This window comes from Prionailurus bengalensis, chromosome E3 (genome assembly GCF_016509475.1).
Source record: "Prionailurus bengalensis isolate Pbe53 chromosome E3, Fcat_Pben_1.1_paternal_pri, whole genome shotgun sequence".
Taxonomy (NCBI): Eukaryota; Metazoa; Chordata; class Mammalia; order Carnivora; family Felidae; genus Prionailurus; species Prionailurus bengalensis.
In genome coordinates, this window is record NC_057357.1 from 24,346,608 (window position 1) to 24,354,139 (window position 7,532).

The 7,532-nt window shown below is 45.1% G+C and overlaps 1 protein-coding gene and 1 non-coding gene across 4 annotated transcripts in view; both read right to left on the bottom strand.

The window, feature by feature from the left end:
* Positions 1–1,113, bottom strand: part of POLR3E (RNA polymerase III subunit E) — a 33,721-nt gene extending 32,608 nt beyond the window's left edge. The window contains exon 1 of one of the 3 annotated variants that reach the window (XM_043560313.1): positions 963–1,113. The gene's annotated coding sequence lies outside the window, so the exon portion shown is untranslated. Of the gene's footprint in view, positions 1–321; positions 725–962 lie in introns of those variants that run through there. The other 2 variants (XM_043560311.1, XM_043560312.1) reach the window with 2 other exon arrangements.
* Positions 1,114–1,291: 178 nt separating this feature from the next.
* Positions 1,292–1,373, bottom strand: TRNAL-AAG. The gene has a single exon. It is a non-coding gene; the product is annotated as a tRNA-Leu (tRNA).
* Between the last annotated feature and the right edge of the window lie 6,159 nt (positions 1,374–7,532).

A 7,532-nucleotide genomic window follows, 5' to 3' on the forward strand; every position in this document is an offset into this window, starting at 1 on the left:
TTTCATCCCTAAAATGGGGATAATGAAAGCACAGATCCCCCCAGGACTACAGTGAGGCTTAAAAAAGGTAATGAATGTAACCCGCAGGTAACTTTGTTATTACTTGGCAACATGTTTTCTTCCAACGTAGGAGAATATAACGCCGCCACACATCAAACGCAGCGAGCTGGGGCTTCTCGCGCCTTACCCTATTTAGCCCTCATCAACAGCCCTACGAGGTAGGAAATTTTATTATCCCCATTTTACAGACGAAGAAACTGTGGCGACTGCTAAGATCTCCTCTATCACCCAACGATTCTAAAGCTAATATAACTGAACGACCTTGTTTATGTACTGGTTTACTTGACGTGCTTGCTGACACCTCCTCCGACCAAATGGTCAGGGCCGTATCCGCCGCACGTTGCCGGCTCTCAGTTAACGCTGAATGGTGGCCTGAATAGATGAATGAAGAATGCCGGGCCTTGCCGGGCGGAGGCTGATCTGGTTCAGCGGCGAGAAAGGGGCCCGGGCAGGCTTTGGGTACCCTCCCCCTGCCCAGCGGGGCGGGTCGCCGGCCCCGGGCCACACTGTCCAATGGGTTTCGCCTCCCTCACGGGTGGTCAGGCCCCCGTCCCTGACCATCCGCACGAGTAGCCGCGCTGGCGGGACACCAGCTGCCTTCGGACAGGTGCTCCCGTAGGATGCCCGCCTGGGCCGGGCGGGGCAAGGTGGCTAGACCCTGAGTCACCGCCGGCAGCCTCGCCCGCGGCGTCCTCGCCTACCGGGCAGGACCGAGGTCTGAGGCCGCGGCCGGCCCGGATCAACGGAGGTCAGCCGTCCATCCTTCCCGCCCGAGTCCCGAGAGGCCCCCAGCCCCTGGGCTCGGCGCGGGCCTCCCGGCCTACTCGGCAGCCCAGCCCAGGCCCACCTCGCGAGTGCGGCCCGGCTCAAGCACGGGCGTGCGCTGCCTGCTCGGCACTCACCTCTCCGCGGGGGCCGCGCGCGGGCGGCGGCAACGGCCCAGGTACCCGCGGGCTGCAGAGGCGGCGGCGGCCCTGCTCTTCTCTTAGGCAGCGGCCATGTTGCTGGTGGAGAAACTCCAGCGGACACGTGGGGGGAGCGGGGCCGGGCCTAGCGCTTCCTTTTACCCACAATGCCCCGCCCCGGCGCGCGTGGCCCCGCCCCCTCCGCCTCTCCATTCATGCAGGCCGTCTGCCGGGTCTGGCAGCAGGGGGTGCTGATGAGCCAACAAAAACAGCAGATACAGAGCCCGGCAAGAAGGCGGTAGGGACAAAAAGGGAAAAAGCAGTGCTGGCAGCGGTGGGATTCGAACCCACGCCCCCGAAGAGACTGGAGCCTTAATCCAGCGCCTTAGACCGCTCGGCCACGCTACCCAGTTGTGGCGATGGTGTTCCGAGAAACTACTTAATACTTTTAGAAGCAAATTTTACTGGCATGTTTTTTATTTCAATTTATTCCGGTAGAGCTATTTCAAACATATCAAGCATTTAAAAGAAAATATTTGCTCCAACATTTAGACCCAGATTTGTTTCAAATAGATTTTAGAGTAAAAAGCAGTTTAACAATCTGTGTTCTTAGTCGGCTGTTTAACCTGGTGACCTCAGGCGGAGCCACGTATCACCGGAAGAAATGGTGGATTCGCCAGTAACTCGCACCAGGGGGCTCGGAAGGCTAAACCAGGGGAGCTGGCTTAGGCAGTTTTCTCTGAAAAGTTGTGTGTTTTAATTGTTAGTTACTCAACTAGTAAGTGAAGTATTGCAAAATATGAGAACTGTGCAGATAAGGTACAAATGCTCTTTTACCTTTGACCCTCCTCCTAAGTCTCATCCACAGAAATGACTATTGTTCTCAACTTACTATGTGTCTTTCTGGACTTTTTGCTGTGAATTTATGTGGAGATAGATAGATAGATAGATAGACATAGATATGTGGATATATATATATATATCCATAGGAAATTGATGTTTCGTGTGTGTGTGTGTGTGTGTGTGTATGGGTTTTTACATAAATATCATCATACTGTTACTATTGATATGCTACCGTTTTTCCACCCAAATATACTTTAAAAATATCTACCCATATTGATGTAAATAGATATTTAAAAATACAGAAAAAGTTCAAAGAAAAAATAATTATCCACATTCCCACCCACCTAATATTGTGGCATTTCACTTCCAATTCTTTTCCTATGTATATACTTTTTATTAAAAGGTACACAGGAAACGGTATGAATATGCTATCCTTTAAAAACTCCAGTTAAAATATACTAGACAATTAAAAAATTAAAAAAATAAAAATATACTAGACAATTACAAATTAAAAATAAAGCCTCCTTCCCAAACATCCTCCCTTGGCTATAACTATTATTATGATTTGATGTGTATTCAATCCATTTCTTATAATTTCATAACTATGTCTATGCCTACATAGATATTTGTGTGTGTATATATCTATGTATGAATCTATATTAATACCTATAGATATAAATATAGATATTTGTATGTGTACATATACATATATATACATATATATACACACTCATGGAAAATATATAGAGTCAATATATTGAATGGTCCTCTGTTTTTCATTTACATAAATATTATTATGCCAAGATCATTCTGCAACTTGCTTTTCTACTCCAACATTATGAGGTCTATCACCATGCATGTAGATTTAATTTATTCCATGATGTGAATATGGACATATAGGTTGTTTATATTACATTGTTATATTCAAATTTCTGGTTAATAAACAGTTGGCACATACCCTAACATTTGGGCATTCGATATTTCTCCTTCTCTTCAATTCTTCCTCAACCCACTTTTTTTCCCCACCTACCTTTAACATAAATATTGATAGGCAGACATTTCATTGCATGAGAAGAGTTTGCTGCTTTTAAAGGAATCCTTTAAAAATACAGAAGCAGCCAGCCGTCTGTTGAGGACACAGGGGATTCAAAGCTAAATGAGGAATAGTTCTTCAGATCAATAGAACATTAATCCAGTCACAGTGTTTTAGTACTAGGAGGGACTCTATGAGTTGTGTGCTGGGTTTTCCAAAAGGAAATATCCCCATGGTGAAGGATAATTGCTGAAATCTCTGCCTAAGCTCACTTTTCTAAGAATTGCCTGACCAGCCTGGAGAGTAGATTCCTGAGTGTCACCATTGTGCTGTGACCCTGGCAGCACCCTGGCAGGTGGGCTGACCCTGGCAGACCCTGGCCAGTGGGCTCTATGGTAGATATAGGACTCAGATTCTCTTTTGAGAATCTGAACTGAAACATGGTGATTTCCTGATTTGTTAATTTGACCATTTTAAGTGTTACAGTGTTAAGCATTAGTGTCCAGGACTGACTAGAACAAGGGAGAAAGGGGCATTTGGGATGGCCATATTTTGTGAAATGGATTGGAGTAGAGAAAGCTAATGCATAGAAAAAGAAAGAATGATACGATGAGAAAAGCAGAGTCATAGAAAAATCCTAAAGGGTTTCTGACTCCCAGCTCAAGACCCTTCCTAGAACCCAGTGGGATTCACATTCTTGGAGACATCCTTTTATCATTGCAATAAATACCCCTTTTCTGCTAAAGCTAGTGCTACCTGGTAGCTATCCATTGTAAGAAATAACACACACACACACACACACACACACACACACACCCCTCCTTGTATGGTAGGGGCTCAAATGAAGCTAGAGATATTTCTGACAGAACATTCTAGAGCAATTCACATCTGTCTCTACTAATACATACTGGATGGGGTATTTAACAGGGAGTCTACACAGATGCAGGTCGATTCCGAAAGGCCGAGCCCAGGGCCTCCGTTTGGGAGTTTCTTGCAGTCTCCCAGCCCTACTACACAGCTGTCTGTGAGAATCAGATGTGAAAGTAATAAGCAGGAAAAGCAAAATGTTGTATCAGAACTCCTGGGCCCACAGGAGGGTCTTGAGGGTCTGTTCCAGCAGGGTCTGTCCTAGCAGCTTTAAGTAGGGAGGTGGAGGGAAGGGCTGAAACCCTGACTATCCCTTGGCATGCCTACTTCTCTGCCCCTGGTTAATGGGGCAGATGGAGGGGAGAAGAACCACAGGTCAGACACTGCCCATTTCTCCCCCGACCCCCAATCTAGGGCCTGTCAGGTGAAGAAGACTGGCTGTCTCTATGTCATAAACCCTCAGCTGCAGGCAGTGAGGATGGGCATGGGGACTCAGTCCTGGATCCCTCCATTCTTCACTCTCTTGCTCCTATAAAAGGAAAATTATCCTAAACCTGGATTGAGACAAACCCTTTCTGCACGAATCTCCTTCTGGAAAGAAATTAGTGTTCCTGATAAAATGCTTAAGCTTCTTCTTATGACATTTGATAGCATTGAGATTTGTGCCGTAAAGCTAGCTTTCTACCCACTCAATTGACTCTCATCTGTCAGTCAAGAGCATAGTGAACTTTTACTGAACATTGTTTTCAATTTAATCATTTCCTATAGAATGTGTCTACCAGGACAGAGGCCAAAAGATTGGTCACTGTGTGGGGGGTGGGGAAGGAGTGGGTGGGGGTATTATTGCTTGGGAAGAGACCCAAAGGAACTTTCTGGGGTGCTGTAAATGCTCAAAGTTCATCAAGTTGTATACTTAAGACTGTGCAATTTACTCTATATAGGTAATACTGTATTAAAAAGTACATTTTTTGAACATTTTCCTACCAAATATGAATCTTTGGACCATTCTTGCAGCAAGATTGTAGTAAAATTTTGACATAGGCTTGCCACAAAACCATCTGAAAATTTTCCTCAACACTCTCCTTTAACCTTCAAGGCCCTTTTCCTCTTCCTCATGAAAGGGAATACTCTGTCTGGGTGGGAATCAGTTGTTTTTTTCCTTCCCAGAATCCTTTTCCCCATTTTCTGGTTCCAATATTGATTTTCCTTTGGGGAAACCTCCCTGTGGTCCTGGAGGAACAGTCCATCAAAGGGCTAAGGGGGTGGGCACAAGACCCGACTGGACCAATCAGAGGCTTTAGCCTGGGAATCTGAATCTGGATACCACAGGGTTTAGCTCACTAGCAGGGTGATAGACTGAACTTCAGACCATCAGTTACCTTCTCCTTCCTGGATCTGCACACTCACCCTGGTACCTCCCCCTGATTCTTTCATTCTGTAAGCTTCCATTCTGTTAAAAGCTACTTCCTTCCCCCCAAATTGCTTCTTTGCTAAAGTTAGCCAGCATAGAGTTACCTACCACCAAGGAACTCAAGTGATCACCCAGCCCTCCCCCAAAGGAAATTTGTTCTTGCAGGAGACACACTTCAGTTGTGTGCAGAGCATACACCCTTAGCATGGTGCCCAGAGCACTGTTTTTTTTTCTGGAACAAATGCTTAATTGGAAGGAAAACTGGGACACGGGAGTGAACTAGGGCTCTCCCTGGTAAATTGGGGCATGCAGTAACCTCACCCCTTGACCACTCAAACACCCATCTGAGTTAAGATGTCCTGCATTGAGTCACATTATGCTGCAGACTCCGCTGGTGGTGGCACCCTTCCTCAATTCCTTTAAGTTCTAGTTTTGCAAACACACTCCTGGTGTCCCAGGAAGATGCTGGTAGGTCACGGGAATAACACAGCAGCAGGTGGCTGTTGGAAATATGTTGGAAATATGGCCACATCTGATCTTTAAACCTTCAACTTTCCTTTTTTTTTAAAAAAATGTTTATTTATTTTGAGAGCGAGAGAGAGAAGGGGAGGGACAGAGAGAGAGAGGAGAGAGAGAATCCCAAGCAGAGGGAGAGAGAGAATCCCATTTTGGGGCTGTATCTCAGGAACCATAAACTCACGACCTAAGCCAAAATCAAGAGTCTGATGCTCAACTGATCTCCCAGCCATCTCCAACTTTCTTTCTTGATTAACTAAAACATTCTTGGCAAATGCTTTTGCAAAGGGACCCCTTTAAGCCTCCTTCTTCTCATCTGTGAAATGGTTATGATAATACTGACATTTGTTATAGGGTTAGAGATAACTTTATATGCCCAGTGCAAAGTCTGACATACTGTATATCATTTCTAAGACTTGTCCTTCACATTTTAATGTCTCTACAATTGATCTGCATCCTGTGGCCAATGGCAGATGGTTTATTTTCAGTGTTTTTCTCTTATTCATAAATTAATGGTATATCTTAAGATCAATGGTGCCTTAGAGTCAAAACATAGTAGATGCTCAATACATTTAATTACTATAGCGAGTTTTTAACTTAGAAAATTTAATTTAGTATTCTTAACTTTGCAGATATTTTATTTTATTATTTTAATGTTTATTTTTGAGAGAGAGGGAGAGAGACAGAGAGTGTGAGTGTGAGCGTGTGTGTGTACAAGTGGGGGAGGAGCAGACAGAAAGGGAGACAGAAACTGAAACAGGCTCTAGGCTCTGAGCTGTCAGCACAGAGCTCCATGTGGGGCTCGAACTCACAAACTGTGAGATCATGACCTGAACGGAAGTCGGACGCTTAACCGACTGAGCCACCCAGGCACCCCTATTTTATTTTAAATGTTTTATTTATTTTAAGAGAGAGAAAGCGAGAGCAGGGGAGGGGCAGAGAGAGAGAGAGAGAGAGAGAGAGAGAGAGAGAGAGAGAGAGAGATTGAGAGACTCCCAAGCAGGCTCTTGCTGTCAGCGCAGAGCCCTACTCAGGGCTCGATCCCACAAACCATTTAATCATTATCTGAGCTGATATCAAGAGTCAGATGCTCAACCAACTGAGCAACCCAGGTGCCCCAACTTAGTATATTTTAAATTCTTACTTTAATTGAATCAAAGCCATGCATGTGTATATCAATTCTATAAGGCTTGTTATCAAAATCAGCTGTATGCCTGCCTCCCCCTTCCAACCCAGGCAACCACTTTCAACTTTCAGCTGATTCTTCTGATGTTTATCTCCAAATGTCTAAACAACATACTTACATCGCTTCCCCACTCCCCCACCCCTGTTTTAGGCATTCCTGACTGGTTTCTTACCAAGGAAGGTAAGAATAAATGCCATGCACTAAGCTCAAGCTTAGCTATACACTCAACTGTTATTTTTCCTTTTCTGGAAAATGTTTATAGTTAACAATCGCCTTATGAAAAAAATGTGTCTCGTTTCTATGGATTCATACCTAACTCAACTTCAGATTGTCCATCCTTGCCACACAGACATAAAAGGCAGTCTATCGCTTCAGCTTCTTGAAGACATTTCTCCCATAGCCCCTCGTCAAGCCTATAAACCTTTTTTTAATTTTTTTTTTTCCCCCAGCAAACTCTATTCCCAGCGTGGGGCTGAAACTCAGGACCCCTGACATCACGAGTTGCACGTTCTGGCACGCCTGGGTGGCTCAGTAGCTTGAGCGGCAGACTTCGGCTCAGGTCATGATCTCGCGGTTTGTGGGTTGGAGCCCTGTGTTGGGCTCTGTGCTGACAACTGGGAGCCTGTAGCCTGCTTCGGATACTGTGTCTCCCTCTCTCTCTGCCCCTCCCCTGCTTGCTCTCTCTCTCTAAAATAAACATTAGAAAAATTA